The 26,985-nt window shown below is 38.8% G+C and overlaps 1 pseudogene; it reads left to right on the top strand.

Moving 5' to 3' along the window:
• The first annotated feature begins 813 nt into the window (after positions 1-813).
• Positions 814-26,283, top strand: LOC123249829 (annotated as a pseudogene).
• The last annotated feature ends 702 nt before the right edge of the window (positions 26,284-26,985 follow it).

A 26,985-nucleotide genomic window follows, 5' to 3' on the forward strand; every position in this document is an offset into this window, starting at 1 on the left:
GAGCCCAGGACCTCCTGTCCCAAGGCTTGGTTCTCAATCCACCCAGCTGATGCCCCCCCTCCCCCCAACCCAAGTAGCCTTTCCAAACTGTACAGAGATCAGGAGGAAAGTCACCAAATTTCTACCAATTCAACAAGAATTTAGTAATGTTGCTGATTGGCATTGTGTTAGCCACTTTGGACAATCCTTGAAGGATCTTGCACACTATTGGGGAGTTCCCATCCTCCAGCTCTAGAACCTCTGGGGTTCTAGAGGACTGTGTCAGTTGCTTAAAGAGACCTGAGATTTTTACCTCCCTCCCTGCCTAGGTTCATTCAGTAAGTGGTGCTGTGACCTAGCCAAATACCTGTAGGCACCATCGTGTTATAGGGGGTAATTACACAGATTTCAGGAGGCATCTATTCCCTGCCCCAGTTTAAGCACTGCTTAGTGTGAGGGGGACCCAGCCGTACAAGGACATGGTGGGACTTTGGGGCCGCATCCCAGCAGAGGAAGAAGCAGCTTCCTAGACTACCTAGAACCAACTTCTCTCTTTCGAAGGGTGGTAGAGGGCAAGGTGGCCTGGCTCAGCCAGTTCATGGAAAGAGCTTTAAAGTGGAGCAGAGAGGCTGGCTTGTTGTAATTGGATTTAAGCACTGATGAATATCCTATAAAAGTGACGCATTCTCCTAATAATTAGGGTTGTCATCCCCAGGTTTTATTCAAAGCTGCAGTCATGCTTGAACTCGTCGCTTTGCTCTAAAGCTTAGTTAGTTCATTTCAAAAGAGAAAATGATTGTGGGAACAGGACCAGGAATACAGAGGAATCTCGGAATGTTCCTGAAGAGGGTCCTGGTTTGCCTCAATGATGTAATTGTCATCTTGTGGACAGTCCAGTTCCTGCTGTTTAGACAATCGGACGATTTGGTCCTTGTCAGAAAAAGGGAGAGGATCCCAGGCGGTGGTGGGGCTGCCATCGGCAGGCAAGGATTCTTCTTTGTCTTCTGGCATACGTTTTGTGGAGTCAATGAGTTTCTGTCCCAAAGGGTTCTGTTAGTGACCTTTAATGGAGCTTTATCTTGGAATATGGGGTCTGTGACAACAGAACTCTGGATGGAGATCCGGATGTGAGTCCTAGAAGACCCCTCCAGCCTTGGGGGACTAACTTGGAAGCAAAGTGACCCAGAATTTCTGGGTCTCTTCTCAATGCTCAAAAGGGCCTCAGAGGAGAGTTATAACCTCTCTGGGGCATGGAGAGTGAGGAGGAAGCTTCGTGTTTGAATTGCAAATAACCTCTTTGCTGTTTCCCTTAAATTATGAAAATAAACAGGCAGAACCCAGGGGAAAATGAAACTGAAGATGAAAGGAAACCTCCCAATGGAAAAATGAGTTGGAGAGTGGGCGAGACTTCACAATGCTTTCCCCCATCCCTCTTTTATTTTCTGGAACTTCTCCTCCTTTCCCCCTTCTCTCCCTGGGACCAGGATGATTGATGGCAGGCCAGGCCATAGCCCAAGGCCACCAGGTGCCATGACTGTTCCTGTAGCTTTTCAACTCAAAGCATTTAACACCCATCGCCAATCTTAGACTTGCTTCAGGGATGGTTTCACTTTTGTCTCTGTTTCCCTAGCATCTCTCAGTCTGGCACATAACTGGTGCTTAATAGGTGTTCGTTGATTGATTGATTCCGGCCCTGAACCAATCCAGCTTTCACAGGCAGAGGAGTTAGGAGGCTTTGGTGAACCATGGCTCAGAGTTACCTCTGACCATCCTCATGTTCTAACCCTGTGCCCTGGTTGTAGTGATTGGGCTTTTTGTCTTGTCCATTGTGACTAAGTCCCCTGCTTGGGTTCTGGTCCTAAATTACACAGCTCACCCTGCTTCTCCTCTGTGCCTAAAATGTTGTACTGGTTTCTGCTTACTGCCTACTGTCAATGGCTCCATACTTTGCTGCTCCAGTTTCCCTGGGATTAAAGCCCTGCCTCTTGCACATTAGATTTCCTAGGAACTGAGGCTCTGGCTCTGAGCTGTGACATCTCTGGCTTAATCCCTGCTACTCACTGAAAGATCTCCCTATTGCCTATGGACCACCCTCATGCTATCTTCTCTATTACATGCATCCTTGCATCCTTTCATTTCTGACTTTTGGCCACCACCATGTTCCCTAGCCTCCTGCCTATTGCATGCAGCTCTACCTATTGGCTACCATATTATCTTGTCTATTGAATGCATAGCTGCCTCCTCATTATCTCTGCCTGTTGGCCACCACCATGTTACCTTGCCTATTGCATGCATGCCTTCATCCATGCATCTCTGCCTATTGGCCACCACAATATTATCACATTATTCTAGTGAATTTTCCAGATTTCCTCATCGCATCTGCAGTTGAGATATTTCTTATTCACTTATTCCACCCCAACAGAGCTTTTTCTGGGTCCTGGCTCTCCATGAATGATTCTGCCATTCCTTCCACTAAGCTTGGTTTTGACTTCTCGGGGAACTGGGGACAAGATGATTAACAAAGAATGAGGAGGACCATTAAGACAGAACCACATCTGCAGTTCTCTTCATCCCCATAGACATCCTTCCTCAGCGACTAGGAGAAGCGGCCCTGCCTCAGTGTTTGCCTGTCCCCCAGCCTCTATCTCCCATGATTTTTATTCTTCTGGGGCTAGAACTCTACTCAACTCTCAAGGAATGATGGCAAATTTCAGGTGATGTGTAGACCTAAGTATCCACACTATCTCTAAATTGAATCCCAATTCTCCTTGACCCAGTGTTCTACAGAGCCCCTCCCTGGTCTCTGTGGCCTATCCATGGCATGGAACATCAACCCTCCCTGTCTCTCGAGACAGTCTCTGTCCTGTTTACCAAATGAGGGCTTGAGATTCCAATTTCACAATCAACAAAAGCACCTAAAAATAGCAAAATGGTTTGTCCTGAAATCGTTCTTCTTAAAACAATAAGATCCACAAACAACCCTTTCTGCTAAATGCAAGTTCTGCACCCATGCCTGAAAGGGTCCCCTGGGCTGCTTCTCAGAGCAGGGAATGAGGGCATAGCCCCCAGAGATTAGCAATAGAATATGACAAGCTCATTGTGAATTTGAAGATGAAGTGCCCTCTCCCAAGATGACCAGGTGGCTTTCTTCAATCAACTCTCTCACGGATAAGACAAGGCAAAGGATGAAATGGGTTGGGCAAAACCACCAAGGCTATTTTCCATGAAGGCCAGAATACTTGTTGCCAAGCCCTTTTTCCTTTAATTTTTAAATCCCTGGGCAATTCCATGGAAATGTAATCCGGATGTTTCTGACTCATGTACACACAATTCATCTCATTATTGTTTTAGTAAAAGGCATTTGATGTCCATGGTAAGCCATTTTTCTTTGCACGAACAAGTATTCACAGGTACCAGGTTGGGCTAACCAAGTCTTGATGAGGGGTCTACTATAGATTGTCCAGCTTCATTCTCTCATCCTTAGTTCCCAGATGTAAGTGCTTTCTCCTCTTGGATGACCTTCTTTAATTTTTTTTTACCCTTACCTTCCATTTTAGAATCAATGCTATGTATTGGTTCTAAGCAGGAGAGCAGCAAGGGCTAGGCAGTGGAGGAGTTCAGTGACTTGCCCAGGGTCACACAGCTAGGAAGTATTTTAATCTAGAACCTGCTGTTTCTAGACCTGGATCTCAATCTACAGATCTACCTAGCTGCCCTATACCTAGTTATTTTCACATTATCTCACTCATTCAAACTTAAATTCCATGAGGGCATGAGATGCAGAAAGTTATTTCAAAGATCAGCTTTATAATACTCACTGGAGTTCCTTTATTTTGATGGAAAATAGTTATTTAGATCATTTGACATTTGTGACCAGTCAGCACTAGAAATCAAATGAAGAGGATTTGAGCCCAAAGAGATACTGCCCAAGTTCTTTTTAGAAGGTGGGATATGCTTTTCATCCCCAGCTTGTCTGGACTGTCAGGAGCCTGGAACCTATTTTTCAGATTGTTAAAGTAGAGAATGGTTTCCCTTGTCAAGTACAAGAGGTGACAGATGCAAGAACATGGTTAAATCTATCAATCCGACATCTTGAGTAGAAAGCCCTGTTTCCAAACTTTGCTGTTCTTTACAAAATCGTCATGAAAGCTAAAGCTAGAGAACTTTGTCTCTATTCTCCTTCTCCATGTACATTGGGTGGTTTGGGGCATTCATCTTACAAGAGACAGATTCCTTCAGACATATTCCAAATGGTGAGGATTTGGAGCCACGGTTTAGAAAATCGACCCTTGTCAACTGATGAAAGCCCCAGCCTGTCTGGACCATGTCAGTATCAAATCATGATTCTCTATTTCTCACAGGACCTCATTTCTAGAATATGAGATAGAGCTGCATGGTTAAGGCCAAATAGGATTCAGTATGCATCCAGGGAAAATATCTCAATAATTCTATTTCAGCCTTTGATAGAGCAAAAGAAAACTAAAGAATACAACTAGAATATGCTAAGTTAATTGTTTGTCTTTTTAAAATAGTTGTCTTTTCTATTTAAGGATTCCAATCAATGTCCTAATGCAAATATTAATAATATGGAAATAGGTCTTGATCAATGACATATGTGAAACCTAGTGGAATTGCTCATTGGCTATGGTGGGGGTAGGGAGGAGACGGAGGGAAAGAACATAATTCATGTAACATGGAAAAATATTCTAAATTAATTAAGTAAATGAAAATTTTCAAATAAAAAAAAATAAAAAGAATTCTTACCAGTGCAACGAGTGATCCAAATTCCAGAGGACTGATGATGATGAAGTATGCTCCTTGCCTAATGACAAAGGGATAATGGACTCACGGTGCAGAATGAAATATATAGCTTTTTACATGGCCAATGCAGGAATTTTTATTTGCTTGACTATGCATAATTTTTACAAAATTCCCATATTCATTTTTATACTAAGGAGTAGGGAAATGGAAGGAAGAGACACTGATTTTTGTAGAGTGAAAAATAATTAAGTTAAATGATGAAAAGAAATCTTTGGAGAAAATAGTTGTCTTTTTTCTGTTGTGCTTATCCATATTAAAAAAAAAAATTTAAACCCTTAACTTTTATCTTAGAACCAATACTGTGTATTGACTCCAAGGCAGAAAAACAATAAGAGCTAGGTAATGAGTGACTTGCCCAGGGTCACACAGCAAGGAAATGTCTGAGGCCAGATTTCAATTCTGGAATTCCCATCTCCAGGCCAGACTCTCAAACCACTGAGCCACATAACTGCATCCCCCCTCCATCTTCAAATTTGTTTAACCAGTGATGATACTGATGCTGACGCAGGTCCAATGTCTAATAGAAAATTCCTAGGTAGTTGCTTATAATAGAACAACTGTATGATGGGCATTTTGATGACTGTATAAGTCAGGGACAGGAGCATGCATTGTTCTGCTAGCAACACTAGCTAGCTTTTTATATTTTATTTATATTTATAATTTACATTTTAGTATAGCTTTTTAATAAGGCGGTTAGCTCTCATTCCCTCCCTTTCCTTGAGCAATCACTTTTGTGAGACTTAATCAGGCCCTTCTAATGTGCCTACATAAGGCTGGAACGTGCAGAAAAAATGGCAGCAAACTCTCTCTGCAGATGACGCCCCCTTTGAACTGCATTCATTTTCCTGTTTGTGACAAAGAGCAGATTTCCAAGGGCTTCAACAACATGGTATCTGGCTGTGCCCAAACGTCCTGATAACAAGCTGTTGTTTTGTCCTTGGCTGTTTTATCAGAAACTGACAAGCTCTCCATTTGTCTAATTTGGTGTCATTTGGATTTTTCAGATGTAGGGAAAATGTAGCTCCTTGGGCATCTCCCCTATCAATACCTCTTTTGAAGTAAAAGAGAACAGAGAGAATGATGCTAAGATGAGGAAATGTAGTTGAAAAAAAAAACAAATAAACAAAAAAACCTAAGAGCTATTGCAAATTGCACAGTACATTGGCTAGCCTTCCTAGGAGGAGGATGCTTTTGGAAAAGATGTGGTGGGAGCCAGGTAGCTTGCTCTACCAGAAGCAGAATCCCTTTTGATTCTACAGTTTCAGAATGAATAATACCATTTTTAAAGCTCAGACAGTCCTTTTCGCATAGTGGGTACTCTCTAAATCATTGTCAACAAGATGAATAAGTGGGTGATAATGAGTTAAGAAGACTATTATTCATTTGTCAAACTAGATTCATGATTGAGTTTCATATCTTCTTCAGGGCATGACTTACTCACTGTGGATGAAATGCGCAATTTTTTTTTAAGGACACTAATTACAGCTGAGGGTAGCCAAAGATGATCAGTGCCTAGAGAATGAATGAGTCTATGGGAATAAGTCATTTATTTAAATATTCATTGGTAAAAATTGGGAAGAAGAGGTTCCAGAGGCTCATTACTGAAATGGCTTGACTCATTTGGAGGTGTTAAAAAGTGATAATGCAAGAAGAGATTATTGTGCAGAATATACTCTACCAGTCACCACTCTCTGAATGTGTTATTATTATTATTATTATTATTATTATTATTATTGGCAGTGATTACAAAGTAGAAAACAAATTGTCCTAGACATATAAACAAAAGAATAAAAAGATATGCTCTGAAAGAAGACAGAACCCAACCAGGAAATCATAGACATTATTTTGATTTTGTACAATATTAAAATGTAGCAAATGTACATTCATCCCCCCCATCATAATACTAAGATTTACATTGTTGTTTTAGGCTTTGTCGATTGACTTTGTTGCACACTGATAGTCAGTAATGGAAAATTTGACCCACAGCTGCCCCACATCTAAACCCCCCTCCCTCTCCACCCATGACATCCCTCACTTGGTTTATACAAAGGTACACAGTGTGGGTTGATTTGTGGAAAGGAAATTTTCCCACAATGCCAATTAAGTTTAATTTGGATGACCCAACAGTTTTTTTTTCTTCCACCTTGGGCTTATAGTAGCTTGAGCCCAGAGTCCACTTCAGTCCCTACACTTGATGAGTCTCTCTTCCTAAACTGTAGTCTACCTAGATCTGTCTATGACATCCATTGGTGCTGAAATCACTGAAAAATCCCTTAACCACTTGTATATTTAGCATTTCCCTTTTCTGAGTCAACAATTTCAATCTTCTCCAGGAGAATGATTCTCATTATTTCCCTCCTAGGAGTAAAGGAGCCTAGACAGAAATAGATCCAGCCATAGGCTATAATAATCAAAAGAGGGGGGAGAAAATCCAGCTTCCATATTCAAATTAGCTGGCTCTGGATAATGGTGGCTCATACTATGACATTGTTGACTTCTGTGTTTGTAGCTGAGGCTCCAAGGCATACTCAGGCGGTATTGTTGTTATTCAGTTATTTTCTAGTCCTCTCTGATTTTTTTTGTGGGACTCCATTTGGGATTTCCTTGGCAGAGATGCTGGAGTAATTTGCTATTTTCTTCTCTAGCTCATTTTACAGATGAGGAAACTGAGGACAACAGAATGAAGTAATAGCTAGTAGGAATATAAGATCAGATTTGAACTCATGATGATGAATCTTTCTGATGCCCAACCCAGCATTCTGTTCCCTGATCCACCTAGAATGATGCTCATTATTTCCCTCCTAGAAGGAAAGGAGCCTGGACAGAAATAGATCTAGCCATAGGCTATAATAATCCAAAAAAAGAAAGCTGGCTTTCCTATTCACATCAGCCGGCTTTGCTTAATGGTGGCTCACTCTGTGACATTGTTGACTACTGTGTATGTAGTCGAGTCTCCAAATCATTCTAAATTACATAAACTCAGAAGGTAAACTACACTATTTCTGTTTTTTCTTTTCAAAAACAAAGCCAACCACCATGTAAATTTTGGGAAAGGGAGAGTCATAGAGAAGTCTTTCTTAGGAAATCCTGACTATATTCTGTCTGGCAAAATATACAGGGCATCCCAGAAGTCTCAGCGTAGTTTTTTAAGCTTCCTAAAAACTTCACAAAGGCTTTTGAGACACTCTGTATATGATACATATACATATATGAATTAACATATGTATACATATATACTCACTTACTATTGTAATATATAAATTATACTTACATATATGGAATAAAATGGCATGAATTATGTATATTTACATATCTTATTATCATCTTATTTCATTTTTAAATAAATATGAAATATTTTATTATGAAAAGAAGGTAAAATTATATTCATATATGGAATTAACATGTGCCTGTATAGAATTAATGTATATGTATGTATGGGTATATAATTAATGTGCATACATGCGCACAACATATATTTGTGCATATATCTACATTACATCTATATAATTTGTGCCATCTTATCTCATTGTTGTAGAGAACTTTTAGTGATGAAATTCTTTCTTCTAAACCAGATTAGGAACTACTTAGCAATTTATAGTCTTAGAGTGTCGCCTGAGAAATTGAGAGATTAAGCGGAATCATAGAATCCTAGGCATCAAGCTGGAAGAAATCTCAAAGGGTATTTATTCCAGCCCTCTCATTTTATAGCTGGAGGCCATGGAAGTTAAATAACTTGCCCAAGATCACACGGGAAGTAAATATCAAAGTACAAAAAAAAAAAAATACTGTGCTCCACTAAGACTTTTGGGACACCCTGCATATTTTGCCAGACAGAATATAGTCAGGATTTCCTAAGAAAGACTTCTCTATGACTCTCCCTTTCCCAAAATTTACATGGTGGTTGATTTTGTTTTTGAAAAGAAAAACAGAAATAGTGTAGTTTACTTTCTGAGTTTATGTAATTTGGAATGCTTTGGAGACTCAGCTACAAAAGTGTCAAAAGTGGGATTTGAACCCCGGTCTTCTCTGACACCTAGGCTAACTCAATCCTTTTTACCAAATATCTACTTTTCTCACTCATATGTAAATGAATATCTCCCTACGTGTATATGCATATATTTGGCAAAGAGACTGTATAGGGTTTTGAAAGTATAATCTAGAAGACTTGGGTTTAAATCCTACCTGTGACATTTGTTAACTGTGTGATTCTGGGAAAGTAACTTAATCTTTTTGTGCCTCAGACTCCTCATCTGTAAAATGAGGTTAAATTTAATGCCTTCTCATGACTTTCTTCCAATTCTAAATATACAACCCCTCAAGAGCCAACATCGGTCCTTGGAAGAACTGAATCATAAAGTGATTTGGTATTGAAAGAACTTTAGATGTCATATAGGTTAACCCCTTCATTTTACATATTAGGTCACTGAAGCTTAAAAAGACTTATCCAACATCACATAAGCGTCCTTATGAGCAGAAATGGAATTTGAACTTAGATCACCAGATTATTTAGACTTGGGAAGAACCTTTAAGGTCATCTTGTCCAACCCCCTCATCTTACAGGTGAGGAAACTGAGACTGAGAGAGATTTAAGTGACTTATCCATGGTTACACAGGTCATAAGTCACCAAATTAGGACTTAAACCTGGGTCTTCCAGACTTAATTCCAGGATTAATTTCTGCTGAACCATATTCATATCCTACCCCTGACACACAACCCACTATGGGATCATTGAGGAGTTACTAAACTTCTTAGCATCCCAAGCTACTCTCAATAATTGTGAGTGAAGGACAGATGCCATTGTCAATCTGCATGAGTGGAGGGAGTTTCTTCAACAGAAATTCCCCATACTGATGTCGTCACAAGTCTGGACTATTCCTTCCCACCTTTTCTAAAAAAAAATCTCTGGGCATGTGAATCCAAGATGAGTTTTATCCAAGCTGGTTTCAAGTGAAAAAATATCTCAGGACACTGCAATTTGTGGCTTCTCCTGGATCAGTGTTATTGCAAGATCGCACATCTGCTTTGTTAATGTGAAGAGACACCTCTGTAAATTTTACCCTGATCTCTCATGAACAAAGGAGTATGTGAACATGCAGAAAAAAACAAAGGGAGAGATAAGAGGCAGCAGGAAGATAATCTGGTATCTGGTTTAGTCAAAATGTGCTGGCAAATCTTCCCTCAGGGCCAGTTAAGGAACTGTTCCCAGGTTACCTACTAGAGGCAAACTCCTGGGACCCAGCCTCAGTATTTTCTCTATCCGATCCAAGGAAGGATGCCTGACATTGATATGTATGGCAGGTGGTGTTCTACTTTGGTGTTGGTGTGTTTAGGCCCATTTGAGATCCCGTAGTTGCATATCACTGCTAGTTACTAGTACTACAGGAAGAGAAGAAGACTCTTGTTGAAAGTGTTTATTCCTTGTTTGTGATTTATTGCTAACTAATAGAATCTTATCTGCCAGGAAGAAGGGGATCTAATAATAGGGGGAAAATGGACAACTAAAGTTATAAGAAAAATAATTATGAATAGCTTACATTTATATAGCATTTAAGATTCACCAAACATTTTATGGGTATTCATTCTCTCATTCGATATTCACTACAAACCTATGAGGTGGATGCTATTATTATTCTCATTTTATATGTAACTTCTCTAAGAAGCTTCCATGGATTAGTGAGATAGTTGCTTGACAGGAGGGTATAGGAGATCTTGCCTAGGGGAATTGAGAGTGGGATTTACTGACTACCAAAATATCATGCTTTTACCCTTCTTCCCCAAATGAACTATCTCATTAGTCTTCAGAAGCTTGAGGAAAGTGCTACATTAAGATGGACAATCTAGGCTCAGAGACATTAGGTGATTTATCCAGGATCACAGGCTAGTATGTGAAAGGATTCATGCCTGGGTCTTCCATTCTATCTACTCTGCCATCTCTATACTCTCAACTGACATGGCCATCCTCCTCTTGGAATTGGGACAGATCCTGTGTTAAAAAAAATGTTTCTGGGGCAGCTGGGTAGCTCAGTGGATTGAGAGCCAGGCCTAGAGACGGGAGGTCCTAGGTTCAAATCTGGCCTCAGACACTTCCCAGCTGTGTGACCCTGGGCAAGTCACTTGACCCCCATTGCCTACCCTTACCACTCTTCTGCCTTGGAGCCAATACACAGTATTGACTCCAAGACGGAAGGTAAGGGTTTTAAAAAAAAAAAAAAAAAAAAAATGTTTCTTTGGAGTCATATCAAAGAGATTGGAAATTGTCAGCATCCTAAGATTTTCATGTTGAAAAAATTTCATTTTGTCTTGAAGCGAATATAATTGAGGGTCAAGTCAAATCAACAAACATCCTACATAATGTGTCAGGCACTATGCTAAAAACTAGGGCTACAAATAGGAAAAAAAAAGACAGTCTCCGTGCTTTGGGAGTTTATAATCTAACAGCAAAAGATAACACACAAAAGGAACTGAAAAGGTATGAGGGGAGAGAAAGAGCTTAGTTCAGGGAGTCTTTTGACCCCAAATATCTCCCATAACAAAAATTTGTTTTTGGTTTTCTTAACCATTTCTGTTTTCATCAGATTAAAACATATGATAGAGTCAGATTATCAAAAATGTGCTTCTCACCAAAATTATCACTCAGTCACTGTTCATATAGATTTCATAAATGGAACCTACAGCCTCTTCCATTTATATTATATTGTAGCTATATTACAGAACTGTGCTCTCCAACTCAGTAACTACACTCTTTAAGTAATCTCTGGTGGGGTTGCCTTGCATAGGAAATTCCTAAAAAACATTCCTTTGGCTGAACCCAAATGGAAATTACATAATGATCCCAGTGAGATTGCATCACAGCTATGCTCTTTTGGAGCAGCTTCTAATACAATATCTCTACTTTCTATAAATTATCAGTAAACAGGGTCAACAGAATGTAAGAAATGCCTATTTTGAAATATTTTCAGACTAGTCCTGACATATTAGGTAATAGAAGTTTTTATAGCAATGCTCTGTTGGACATCCAAGAATACAGACTGTAGGTTCTGCAAAAGAAAAGTCCCTTCCGAGGTTCAAAATCCATTAGAATGAAGTCCAAGAACTGTCAGGGCCCCCAAAAAAATTTCACCTGGAACCAGGTGGTCTTGATTGTGTAGGCAACAGAGAAGCCCAGAAAGTGTATCATGTTCAAAAAGTCAATGGTAAGATGCTTCGGGATACTGCCATAACTGCAGCACCCAAATTGTCAGACGCTATTATTTCTGACAATGGGTCTGCATTTACCTCCCTGGTTTAAGGTGTTTGTGGACAGGAATCTAATCTGAGCTATTATACCTCATCACCCCCAAGCAAATAGGTAGGATGAAAGGCTGGAACAGTCTATTAAGAATGTCCTGAGGCGAATTGTTGGAGAAGATTGGCCCAGGAAACTTGCCAGCTCTTGCTGGCTAGCACTCCATATGTTACTTCATGTTCAATAATAGAAGAGTCAGTTCTGCTGGGTTACGGATGGGGTAATGCCTCAACACTCACCTTGACCGCTTCCACTCTGACTCATCAGAGAAGTTACAAGACACATAGGAACATAGCCTTGATTCTCCTCTGGCTGTATCCACTCTTTACTCATTTTTTATCACTGTGAGTCTGATTTTGCTAGGCACAATGGAGCTAGACCCAAATGGCTCCCATTTGCCATCATTGAGGAGATGTGGTCTGTGTCATGCAAGACCCAGAGCACAGAGGGGTCTGTGTGGCCTCATCATGTCAGTCAAGTGAGGCATCCTTCCAAAGGTAACCTGGCAACAAGAGAGCCTTTTGAGATATCTCCCTTGATGCCATCTGGAATTAATTTTTCAGCCACGTCTCCTGAGGACCCACCAAAGCCAAAGAGCCAAGGAAACAATAAATTTCCCCTGGCCACTGCAACTGCTGAAGTGGAGTCGTCCAATATTTCTAAACTCATTAGGATAACAAAACTTCACAAAAACATAGCTTCCTGTTAGTTAAAGGACTGAGCATTATGGATTCGAGGGGAGGAATCTTCTCAGGAGTCTTCCTTAATTTGGAAGTCTGGTCAGGTGAGCCCATCTTCATTTTTCATCAATAAATTTTGCATAAAAATGTTTGGTTGAAAGACTTCATTCTTTTCTTTTCCTACTCTCCAACAGAACACTTTAAGTTAGAATCCCACAGAACCTCTGGCTCCCCCACCTTTCTGTATGTGGTCATGGGTGTGAACAACTGGGTTGGAAGCTAACTTAAAGAGGTTTTTACCATGAGAAGCTAGTGACTCTCTGCTTTTCGTTGGCTGGGCTATTCCTTGGGAGCCAGCCTTTCCAGTTGGACCATTTAGCACTAGTGTTTCTGGTGCTTTGGATTGCAAAGGATAAAAAAGAAGCTGAACTAGGGGAGGAAGGGAGAAAGCTAACCAAACTTTCATGAAGCTCAAAAAATAAGAAATAAAAAAAGCAAGAAACCAACGATCTGGTTTTAGAGTGGGTGAAGGCTCAGAGAAAAGGGGAAGAGGTTGTGGGATTATTTAATGTAAACCAGTTTGTCCACCCTAAATTGCATGCTTAGGTAAACATTGAGTACTGGTGGGTGTCTAGAAGGCCTAGCAATTGTGTGGTAAGTAGCAACATTTTTTAAAGACCTCAGTGAAGCGAGATTAGAATCTAACCCTGAATATTAAAAAAAAAAAAAAAAAAAGACCAAAAAATCTTAGACAATGAATCATTATTTATAATGAAGGGTTTGGGGAAAAATGAAGAGAAAAGACTCAGAGGAATTTGTGGCATTGGTAGCCAATCAGAGATGGAACTGTGGAGAAAACATCCGGGATTGAGTATGGTCTTCAGAACATATTAAGTATGAGCAAACCTAAAGGAAAATGGTTAATCCCTAGAGCTTCCTGATAAATACACAAGGAAAGAGCAAGGTCTTCTCATTCCCTTGCCATTGTACATATGCATGTATGTGTGTGTGTGTGTGTGTGTGTGTGTGTGTGTGTGTGTATAGTGGTTTTGGGGATATTCTATTTTTCTCACTCCCCACAAACTACCAGTGCTATATCCTACATTGGAATTTGCCAATTTTGTAACCTATAGCATGTAGACAAATTGGGAGTTAAATGAAAAGAAAGAACTCTCAAAAACTTTATTAGGAAAACAACTGATACTAAAGCAAAAACATTGTTGTTTTTTTTTTAAAACACAACTCTTTGAAAGACAAGAACTTTAATTAAACAAGCAAGGACCAGTAGTGATTCCAAAGGACTGGTGATGGAGAGCACTTCCTACCACCTGAAAGAGAGGGAAAAGAATCCAGTTTCAGAATTAGATATATAGTTTTGGATAGAGCCAATGTGGGAATTTGTTTTTCTTGAATAGGCATATTTATTACAAAGGTTTCATTTTAATTTGGGAGTGTGAGAGAAGGGGATGTGAGAGGAAGAGAAATGCTTGTTAATTGGAAAAAAAATAGTTAAAAAGAAAAATAAAACCACCTTGTGTCTTGGGTAACCTGTGGCCTCAAGTCATACAAATTGGAGATTTCAGCCATACACGATGGTTTCTGTCCTCACCATGTATTAGACTGTTGGGCCATAGTCTTAAAATATGCCTTGATCATCTGAACCCCTCATAATCCATGAGTCTGAAATCTAGACAAAACGGCCTCTAAATGGTCTTTTCTGCCAAAAAAAATCAGTCCTTCCTACAATTCTGACTCCTTGCCACAAAGATATCATAACAAGCACTGTCACATGGAACCAAACATGGAGAAGGGACATGTAGAGGCTCAGTCTCCCCTAGTGTTTAGGACCTAGAGGACATGACACAGAGATGATGGACCCATATTGGAGAAATTTGTCCTTGGGAAATCCAGATTATGTCTACATATTCTTTTGTTGTCTAAAGGGCTCAACCTGATTTTTCCTCTCATTCTATGGATCATTCAAACTCCCTAGTCATAGAAGGTCACTAGCCTAGTTAAATCTGCCCATATTTGGGACAGCCTTTCTTCTCCCTGGTAATACCTACCCTTGGGATATTGGTAGTGGTATCCCAACACAGACCTCCTTCAGGGGTCATTAGCCTTCCCCAAATGAGTGCTGAATCAGCCAGGCTCTCCAGTTTTATCATTAACCCTGTTCATTCTATTATTATTCTGATAACAGGGATAAGATCAGAGAGCTAAAGCTGTCACTCCCATCTCACTTAATTCCAAGGGTTCTCCCTGGCCTCCTAGATCAAATAGAAACTCCTCTGTTTAGTTTTTAAAGCCTTTCCCAATGCTGTTCCAACTTATCTTTCCAAATCCACAGGACTTTCCTTCCTCACTGCCAAACATCTCTTGTACACAGTGATGCAAGGAAACCATCTTTGTCTTTGTTCTTCATGCACAGTGCCCCATCTTCCTTTTCTGAGGCTTTGCACTGGCTGATTCCATGCCTGGGATGCATTTCCTTCCTTCTCACCTGAACTTCATAAAATCCTTCTTTTCTTTCAAAATGCAGATCACCTCTCTGTTCTTCTCAAACGCTGGTGCTCTCCCTCTCAAATTACCTTTTCCTTAATTGTTTTGTATTGGCCCCATGGGGCAGCTAGATGGCCCAATGGATAGAGCCCAGACCTGCATGAGTTCAAATCTGGCGACAGACACTGACTAATTGTGTGACCCTGGGCAAGTAATTTCCCCCATTTGCCTTAGTTTTGTCATCTGTAAAATGAACTGGAGAAGGAAATGGCAAACCACTCCAGTATCTCTGCCAAGAAAATCCCAAATGGGGTCATGTAGAATCAGACATGACTGAAAAAAAGGACTGATTGGTTTGTATTTGTTCCCTTATTCTGCATATATTTATATGTGTACTTCCTGTCTCCTCCATTAGAAGGAAAACTCCTTGCATGTGGGGATTGTATTCAATGTATTTATATCCCTGATACTGGAGTAGGTGGATCTAGGAGGTGCTTAATCAATACCTGTTGGTTGATTGATTGATAATATGGTTCTTGGATGTAGATGGATTCTATGAACTTCGTTGGTTTGAGTTTCCAATGCATCCTCTATACCAGTGGTATCAAACTCAAATAAAAACAGAGACTACTACTTAACTGCACAGGGCCTCTGCCTGTTTGCATATTGACAACTTAAAAATATTTTAATCGTATTTTATTTATTATAAATTATATTTATATAAAATAGAATTTATTGTATTCTTATTTATTTTGTTAAGTATTTTTGATTACATGTTAATCTGGTTCTAGCCTCACTCAGGAGTGTTGGAGAATATATTTAGACAAGAGACCACTCAACATCTACCCTCAACCCAGAATTATATCTGTTATGTTATCCAGGAAATAATGGAATCTGTTCCTTAATCTCGTGATCAGAATATAATTTCTGATTTGTATATAATTTCATCCTACATATATACATCCTGTATATATATACATATATATATATATATTTATAATTTCATCCAATGAACTTTAAGATTTAAAAAGTAAATATTAGAGCATAATAAGAAAATCTACTATAGAAGGGAGCAAAATTGAAAGAAATACAAACAGCTGGGTATATTATAGTATCTTTCTCACTAAACTTTGAGTAGCATTAGTTATCACTTAATATATTAACCCTGACTTGATTTCACAGGTTGAATGCTGTAACAAATTAATCATGAACCTCTTCTTAAATGTCAGATGTTTTTGGTGGCACATGCCTCATTCGCAGCTCCCAGCTTTGGAATTCTAAGACTAAAAGCATTTGGGACCAGTGGCTTTCCATCAACCTCCCACTTTATACTTGCAGTTTAACAGAGAGAAGGTGTTAAGCACACTCTTTCATTTCTAATTAGTTCTGGAAGGTTTTAACTGCCAATTCAGTCACTCCAAAGGGAAATTTGACTCTCCACTAGTCATTTCTTTTTCACAGCTCTGTGTGTTAAAATTCCATTTTAAGCTATTTCCACAGCTCTTCTTCTGAAGGAAAAAGGAAAGCTGAAAAATGAGCAAATATAGGACTAAATTAATTACTATTTGTAGTAATTTACATTTATATAATGCTTTGCCATTTGCCATTAAAAGGGAAACTTTTTAAAAAATCAACATTGCAATATAGTTGGTGCATAAATTGATATGGGCGTTTTATAGATATGGAAATTGAGGCTCAGAATGCCAAATAACTGGTAAGTATCAGAATCAGCACTTTAATTCAGGTCTATCAGTGCTCCCTCCACTATTTCAGTGATGTCAAACTCAAATAGAAACAGGGTCACTGATCCATAGGTCGAAATACCTCCAGGCTACATATTGACTCAGTTTCTAGGTGTAACATTATCTATATCATTGTAGTTTTATTTATTTTATTAAATATTTCCCAATTATATTTTAATCTAGTTCTGGTGGCAGAGAGGAGTATCGTGACAAAATATGGTAGCCTTCAGGCTGCATATTTTATACCTCTTTCCAATACAAAAAAAGTTTCATTGGTAGCTATGCTCTGAAATCACTTTTTTGCAACTAAAAACCCTACTTTCCTTATCTCATTTTCAGTTTAGATGAAAAAAATGAAGTAAGTACTAAATTAAAGTAAAAACTCTATTTTTATAATAAATGTAATGAAATAATAACATTAATAAAATAAAATTAACAAAAATCATGGAAAAAGTGAATAAAGAAATCTTTCTGGAAGAAAGAATTTATTCTTCTATAAGACTTGGCCCTAGTCTCTGTCACAATTGGCTTCTTTATTAAGTCATCATTATTTTTCTTTGAATATTTCAATATATATATATGTTTAAATAGAGGAGTGGAAATTTAAAACAGTTAGATAGTAGTTTCCCCACTAATTCAGATTCTACTATTTGGGAATTTTTTTCTAATCATAGAATAAAAGGACCTTGAAGATCGATACTAATTTGCTTTAGTCTTTATGACTCCCAGCTCCTAGTACCATGCCTGGAGCATACAGGAATTTGATGTGTGCCTGTTGTTTGAATCCAGATTTGTCACTGAATTAGAGGCAGCCTATTATAAAGGACAGAACTGTGGACTGAGGATCAGATGGCTCTGAGTTTGAATCCTGCAGAAGGTACTTACTGGTTGTATGACCCAAGGCAAATCATTTAACCTTCTTGGCATCAGTTTTCCCATCTGTAAAGTAAGGATAGTAATAGCACTGACCTCACAGTGTATCAAATGAGATTATATTGTGCTGGGCACATAGTAGGCATTGATTGATTGATTAGTTGATTGCTATATCCATAGCATTTTGCAAATCTTAAAGTGCTATACAAATAGTAGCTATTATTGTTATTGTTACAAATAATATTTCCCCAGCTAGGTGTAAATAATTTAACTTGTCTGGAAAATGCATCACAGGTTGCATCTCAAGTTTCAACATTGAGGCTAAAACCAAAGGTCAAATTGAAAAGGAATATATTAGATAAATTTAACTAATATTTACTATATTGTAGTTTTATACTTTATACAAAGTTTACAACTTTATACAAAGTTAGGAGATATCTGACTGATGAGTCATGGAAGTTAACTTGTATAAGTTAAGTCCATATAAGTCAAACTTGTATAAGTGGGCCCAGATGGTCATTGGAATTAAGAAAATGATCATTCATTTAGCTTACAATCTGGTAATCATCTCAGTTCCTCAGAGGTATTTTGAACTTAGAGCTATTCCTTATGTATAACTAACACATAGAATTCATCAAAGCAATCTGGGTAGTAAATAATTGGATCAGAAATTCAATAAGATATCAGTCTGCTGAAATTACCAGAAGTGTTAGTAATGCTACTCATTCTCCAAGGAATGATGGTGGCTGATATTGGATTCCAAGGAGATAGAAGAAAAAAACTAAGGCAGAGTAGATGGAATTTCCCCCTGGATATTGCTATCCAAGGTGCACAGTTCCTTCCCTTAATGACCTGTGGTCATACCCAATGGTTTTTTGCAGTCTATACTCTTCCATAGAAATGAGGTTTAAAGGTCCAGACTCTGTCCCCCAAGGTTCTTGAAATACCATCTTTGTGAACAGCTCCATGGCTAATGCCATCTATGGAAGCTCCTCCTTTCTGGAGCAGCCGATGCCCTTTCTTTAGAAAATCCAGGACTGTGAATTCTCCCTGACCTCCATGCTGCCACCAACCCCGCACGTGGCTAAGGGGTAAAGATAGGGGCTCAGTTGTTTTTGCTCCATTTGAAAAAAATTCCTCTGCCTAGAGGAGAACTAGAAATTAGATGACCATGCCAGAAAATGAGAAGAAAATCAAACTTTTTCTAAAGGGTAAAGCCATTCCTAATCACTGATTTGTTCTTTGATTTTAAAGAAACCAGTCAGGGCAGAGAGAAAAAAGTCATATCTAAGTAAGGACCTCCAAGGAAGCTGGAGATACTGAGATCTCTAGTGATGGTGAAAGCTTACTCCTAGGTCAGTGCATACATGTCTGAAACCCAGGGAAGGAATCAAAGGAACCAAACAGGGTGATTTTTTCTCATCTATGAATCAGGAAGGCACCAATGACTTGCAGAAAGGATGGAGGTGGAGAAGGAGGGTAGGTATGGGCAAGGATGGTGGCTGTGAGCTTCTCAGAGAATAACCAGAAGTCCATTGATTGGAAGACTTAAAAAAAATAGTGTTTTCTTATAATAGAAGTCCTCTTATTGGAGTTCAGATAAGGAAGTAGATATAAAGGCTATAAAGGCAGAGAGAGGTTTATAATTGTGTTGGCCATATGACATCTTGGAGCCTGAGAGCTCAGTCTTGTCCCAAATCCAGTGAAGTTTTGGACTGATACCTCTGAGGATCAGGGAAAGAGACACTGAGGCCAGGCCAGCTCTCATGTACCAAGACCTTGGCCACAACTGACTCTCTAAGGGGTTAAGAAGACTTTACATTCTAAGACTTTCTCTTTTCGGTTTGTTATTTTAAATCCTAGTGTTTCCCTGTAGTCACAGTACAAGGAAGTGACAAGGAGAGAACAGAGAGAGAAAGAAAGCAGATCCAGGGAGGAGGGTTCTGCTTCTTTCAGAAACTTCAAGGTAGGGAAGAACTTTGTAAACTTCCATTTCCCCTTCTGCTGGAGAATTTGATGAGAGAGCTCTGAGCTAAAACATAACGAAACAAAAATGTCTGTCATTGCCACAAGCTGGAATGAAGACTGGGAGAATGGAGAGGTTTCTGGGACTTATAAGTTGTGTATGTAGGCGCATACATATACATGTAGTAGTCATGGGATGTGTGTGTATGTGATGGGGAACAGGAGATATAGGGGAGATTTCTAGAGGTTTAATAGCCTGCATCAGGCCTCACCACCTGACAGTCCCAAGTTTTAGTAGGTAACAGAATCAAAAGATTTTGGAAATGGAAGGAACCTGAGCCATCATCTAATACACCATCTCCCTCTCTAGATTTAGAGATGAGGAAACATGGGTCCAGACAAGGGAAGCAGCTTGTTCAATGTCTTACAGGCCTTAAATGGCAGAGAATCAAAGTGACACCTAGTGGGATATTGGATCAATATGGTGGAAGTATGTGGGGGAAAACCCAACAAACTGAACTAGGATCCAGAATACTAGGATTTGGATTCTGTCATCTGTGGGACCCTGGAAATTCATTTAACCTCTCAAGACCTCATTTTCTTTATCTATGTTAAAGGGTTGGAATAAAGGACCTATTAAGCCATTTCTAGCATGAGATTCCCATGAGAGTCTCCTTACTCCAGTCCAACCAGCACAGTGGAAAGCACACTGGGTCTAGAGTTAGGAAGACCTGAATTCAAATGTAAACTCAGATACTTGCTAGCTAGTCACTCAACCTTTGTACTCCTTAGTTCCTCTAACTATAAAAGAGGGATAATAAAGCACCTAACTAGCACTTATAGCATGTGTAGGAGCACTAGCATCTGCAGTTATGGGACAACAAGGATGCTGGTCACAATTCCAGGGCAGAGAAGAGACCTTGTGGTCACTAACAAGAGAAGAGAGGTCTTGGTCTCAGTTCCAAGGTGGAAAGGAAGACTAGTGCTTATTTAGTGCAGATCAAATTACTAAAAAATTATTTTATAGAGCTAGAAAAAACAACAACATTCCTCTGGAAGAACAGAAGATCAAGAATATCAAGGGAATCAAAGAAAACAAAAACATAAGGGAAGGTGGCCTAGCAATCCTGTATCTCCAAAGAAGTAATCATAAAAATAATCTGGTACTAGCTAAAAAATGGAGTGGTGAATCAGTGGAATAGATTAGAAAATGGCCATAATAACCCAAAGATCTAAGTTTTAGGGGCAAGAACTCACTATCTGATAAAAATTTCTAGGAAAACTGAAAAAGCAATTTGGCAGAAACTAGTTATAAATCAATATCCCATATTGTATACCAAAATAAGGTCAAAATAAGTACATGATTTAGATATACATGGTGATATAAGCATATTAGGGGAGCATGGAACATTTTGCCTGTTGGATCTATGGATAAGGGAAGAATTTAAGACCAAACAAGAGATAGAGAGGATCACAGGATGTAAAATGGATGATTTTGATTATATTAAATTAAAAACATTTTGGACAAAATCAATATAGCTAATATTAGACAAAAACAGCAGGGAATTTGGGAAAAATTAAAATTTTCTCTGATAAAGGTCTCATTTCTTAAGTGTATAAAGAACTTATTTAAATTTATAAAAATACAAGGCATTCCCCAGTTAATAAAGAGTCAAAGGATATGAACAGGCGAAGAAATTAAGGTTCTCAAGTCATATGAAAGATTGTTTCAAATCATTATTAATAAGAGAAATGTAAATTACAAAAACTCTCAAGTAGTACCTCACACCTATTAGATTGGCTAATATTACAGGAAAAGACAAATGTTGGAGGAGATGTGGAAAAATAGGGATACTAATGGGGTTGTGTGGAATTGTGAAATGTTCCAACAGTTCTGGAGAGGAATTTGGAGCTATATCCAAAAGTCTCTAAAACTAAATACCCTTTGACCCATCAATACTACTAAGTCTGCATCCCAAAGATCAAAGAAAAAGGAAAAGAATTTTATGAACAAAAATATTTATAGCAGCTCTGTGGTGGCAAAGAATTGGAAATTGAGGGGACATCCATCAGTTGGGGAATGGCTGAACAAATTGTGATATATAATTGTAAGAGTTTAAGAAAAGGTGAGCAAGATGGTTTCAGAAAACACTAAGAAGATTAATATGAACTGATAAAAGTAAAGTGAGCATTACCAGCTAGTTATATACAGTAACAACAATATTGTATGATGATTAACCGTGGATGTCTAAGCTGTTCTGAGCAATACAATGATCCAAGATGAACCTGAAGGACTTATGACGAAAAATGATACCCACCTCTGGAGAAAGAACCAATGGAGTCTGAATATAGATTGAAGTCTAATTTCTTCATTCTTTTTCTTGCTTTCTTACATCGTGGCTAATACAGAAATATGTTTTGCATGAGTTCACATATATGATTGATATCACATTTTTGCCTTTACAATGGGTGGGGAAAGGGTGAGAGGGAGAGAATTTGAAAGACAAAATTAAAGTTAAAAATAAATAAATAATGTTCTCAAAACCCCAAAACATTTTTGGAACCAAAGGCCAACTCAGGCTCCTGTTCTTGTGCTAGGTATAGCTGCTCAGACATTGAAATGTTAAATCTCCAAGAGAGAAAAAGAAGATAGAATTCCCTTTATCTTTCCAGCTCACTCACTTCCTAATTGTGAGGACCATGCATCAATACAGGAAGCTCAGATCTGGATTGTAGAGAGAGTTCCTTCCAGCTATAATCAAGAAGAAAAGAGTCTTTTCTTAAAAGTGGCAAAGGACTTGAGAGCCTCACTAAAACCCCATTTCCTTATTGGAAAACTCACAAAACCCCTAATTTAATGACAACCCTCCTTTGTCTATCACTGCATGAGGCACTTTGCTTAGAGAAACCTTGTAAGAGTAGATTGAGCAGAACCAGTAATATCATACCCTTTTTACAGATGCAGAAACTGAGTCCTCATTTAGACACTTGCTATGTCTTATAGCTTTTTATATTTTTAATCCTTGCCTTAGAATTGATTCTAAGTAATGGTTCCAGGTCAGAAGAGAGAAAGAAGGGCTAGGCAGTTGGGATTAAAGGATTAACCTAGGGTCATATAGCTAGGAAGTTTTGAACCCAGGATCTCCCATCTTTAGACTTGGCTCTCTATCCACTGAGCTACCTAGCTGCCCCTGACCTATAGCTCTTAAGTGTAAGAGTCAGGACTTGAATGAATCTACTGACTGCATGTTTGTGATATTTTCCAGTTTTCTTGTGAGTGCCCTTGAGGTAGAATCCTGGAATTGAGAATATAGTGAGCCAGAGGAGAAAAAAAGAGGTCACCTGGGCCCCCCATGGTGTCCTGAGGAAACACTTCTCTTAAGAAAACACCACTAGTAGTCTTACTGCCAATATCCTTATTTTCTCTCCAAGCATGGCCTTTGCTTCCCCAGTCTTTGCTGTCTCCATCCACACTGTCTTTGTTGTATCACTTAGGGGAAGCTTTCCAAACCAGGAAGTTCAGGGAAAGAAGGTAAAGAAGATTAATGCTTTCAGCACATTTCTCAGAAATATCTCCTGGGAGCAGGCAGGGAAAACTGTCTCTGCCACCTTAGCACTGACAAACAGAAGGGCTTAGTTGGGGATTCAAAATAGATTTGGAAATTTGGGTTTCATCACATCTAGCCTTTGAAAAGAGGCTTTTCTTTCCCTTCGAATGGAATAAAACAATCTAGAAAATTCTTATGGGAAAAAAAATCCCTATTCTCAGTCCAGCTAGGAGAAAAATTAGAGGTAATCCAATCCAGAGGGCAGAGCCCTGAATAGGGGAGTCAGAAGCCCTAGATCTGCCACTAACTACATGAATTAACTCCTTTGGGTGGGAAGAAAAACATACCTATCTCCTCCCCACATCCTGGGAATGGCATAAAAGTTAACCAGTTGTTTGGGAGGATGATTTATAAATACTCTAAAATGACAAAGGATGGAATATTTGGAGTATGTTGGTGTTAGAATAGGGAAAAAAAATGGAAAGAAGGGGGCCTTACAGCTTTCTATATCACACAACCCTAGGGCAGCTGGTCCTCCCTTTGAGTCAAAATGAGGAAGAACTGGCAAAATTTTGCAACAGCTAGGTGGCTCAGTGGATAGAGAGCAAGGCTTAGGGAGGGGAGATCCTGAGTCTAAATCTGGCCTCAGACACTTCCCCTCACTGCCTATCCCTTACAATTCTTCTGTCTTAGAGCTAATATTCAGTATTGATTCTAAATCAGAAGGAAAGAACCGATACACAATATTGATTCTAAGAAAGAAGGAAGGAACTGATACAGGATATTGATTCTAAGACAGAAGATCAGGATTTTTAAAAAATGAGGAAGAATATTCAAAAGAGGGTAGAGAATTATAGGATTATAATTTTTTTTGAGCTGGCAGTAACCTTAGAGGTCAATGGTATCACATCATTTCCCATTAGGCATTTTTCTTTCCTCTTGGAAACCCTTCCCCAAAGCAGGAATATCCTGATACCTTCCCTTCCTCCCTAGTCCTAGGCTAATTCTGTAGAAAAGGGTTGACTAGGAGAAAAAAATATTTAAAAAGTCAATCCATCAATAAGCATTTATTAAAAGCTTACTATGCTGAGGCAGCTAGATGACTCAGTGGATTAAGAGCCAAGCCTGGAGTCAGGAAGACCTGGGCTCAAAACTGGCCCCAGACACTTCCTAGCTATGTGACTCTGGGCAAGTCATTTAATCCCAATTGCCTAGTTCTTACTGCTCTTCTGCCTTAGAACAGATATTTATTGGCAATTCTAAGACAGAAGCTAAGGGTTTAAAAAATAAAATAAAAGCTTACTATGTTCTAGGAATTGTACTAAATATTGAGAACACACATAAAAAAAGAAAGGTAAAAGCAATCTGTGCCCTTATCTGTTTTCAGAAATGAGATTAATAAGCTCTGAGTCATTTTGATTAGAAGCTTCTCTAAAAGATTGTACATTTCTTTACAGGACATTTGTTTTAGCCTCAATGGCCACCCCATTCATTGATCATTGATTAATAAGTAACTGTTGAAACAATGAAATCTAATATTATCTTTTCAATAGTCCAAAAATTTGAACCTCATTTATGCCATATTGTTGTGGAGTAGAGAAACTTGGAAAACCAAGGAGATATTGGATAGATTTTATATGAGGATAGCTTAGAGGGACTGTAGAGATACTGTAAAAACCGAGCTTAAATGGATTGTTTGGGGAGGTTTTGGCTATTCTTGCAAATTAGAATTTCTTACTTGTGGGTTAGACGGAAATCTACCCCCATCTCCTTTTTTTTTGGTGGTTGTTGTAAGCCTTGCTGGAAATTATTTTACTTTCCATAAGTACTCTTCCCTGCCTTAGTAAGCATGATATACTGAAGAAAATGCATTAGTCTTTGTTCCATAATTCAAAATCTTGCAAGGTTTCAAGGTCATAAGCATGAATAGTGTATCATCTAGGACTGTTGCTATAGGAAGTATAGGATTTGGATAGAATCTGTACTAATGCCAGAATAGACCCTTGAATGAGCTTGTTTTGGTTTTTCATCCCTCCTTAATGAAAAAGGAATGCAGTAAACACAAAAGCCCTCTCCCAGTTAATTGAAGGTTCTAGTTATTTTAATTCTGGTAAAATCTAGCTTTTCCTATACATAGAGGAAATGAAAGCATGATAGGAATTTGAAGGGCCTCTGAGCTGGCATTTGAGTGGGTTAAGGCACAGTTTTGGTACATAGGGAATGTTATGATTAGAAGGGATGGGAAAGTATCGAATTAACCTTGTTTTAGAAACTCTAATAATGACAGGCACTCCAGGCTTCTGCCCTTGGACTTATTAAAACTGCTCTGGTTGGACCCTTCCCTTCAAATATATCTCCTAAAACATCAGCTCTTGCCCTGACTTGCTTCAGGGTCAGTCCTGCTGGCCCATAGGTGATGCCAGCTGCCCCTACCACACCTGGATCTCCACCTCCCAGCCAGAGCCACTTGTCTCCCCAAGCTTTTACTCAGATTTCCAAATTCCAAATCTGGAAACAGCCCAGTCAAGCACAATCATTTCCCCTGCTCCTCCTTTGTCCATGGATATGTTTATTCAAGATACTCCTGGCACTAGCCCTACTTCAAATAACCTTTTCTCCCAGAACAAGCCCAAGATCCATCAGGGAAAGGAAGATCAGACCCTGGTCCAAAGACCAAAGATGAGGATAAGGTTCTCTGAGGCTCAATTGAATTTACTGAAAAGTAGATTCTTAAAGCAAAAAATACCTTAGCCCATAGCAAATATTGAGGTCTTGAAAGTTACCTACAAATAGGACAAGATCTGATTTCAGAACCAGAGAATGAAATAAAAGATGGTAGAAAGATACCATATGGTCAAAAAAATGGCAACAGTTTGGTTCAAGATGAACCAACTGTTGAGGAGGACAAAAGTACCACTACTCTCCATTTCACATTATACAGATGAGGGAACTGAGACAAACAATGGTTAAGTGACTTGTCCAGGGTCACACAGCTGAGTAAGCATCTGAGGACAGACTTAAACTTAGGTTTCACTAACTACTGACCCAGTACTCTATTAACTGTACCACCTAGCTTCCTAGGTATTTTGTAGACTATTAGCCACTGGATAAGGATGAGTCAATTCTTATTATTCTCTTTGAATTCCTTGATGCTTAATGAGGAAGCTAGGTGGCACAGTAAATAGAGTGTTAGACTTGCAGTTAAGACAGACCAGGGTTCAAATCCTGCCTCAGATCTTTGTCAGCTATGTGACTTAAATCATTTAACATCTCCAAGCCTCAGTTTCCTCAATATAAATTGAGCATATTAATAATCATTAGATTATGGGTTATTGTGAATATCAAATGAGATCATATTACAGAATCCTTTGCAAACCCTAAAGTGTTTTATGTAAATGTTAGCTTCATTATTTATTTATTTATTATTAGCCTTGTTTCTAAGCCTGCCCTCCACTAGCAAAATGGAAAAGAAAACTGAGAATTGTTTGGTTATTAATTCCTCACTCATACAAAATTAGATTTTTATCCTAACACAATGATAAAAGCCACAATGACCCAAACTTTGTTTTCCTTAATTATTAGCACTATG

The sequence above is a fragment of the Gracilinanus agilis genome, chromosome 5, assembly GCF_016433145.1.
Source record: "Gracilinanus agilis isolate LMUSP501 chromosome 5, AgileGrace, whole genome shotgun sequence".
NCBI classification, from domain to species: Eukaryota; Metazoa; Chordata; class Mammalia; order Didelphimorphia; family Didelphidae; genus Gracilinanus; species Gracilinanus agilis.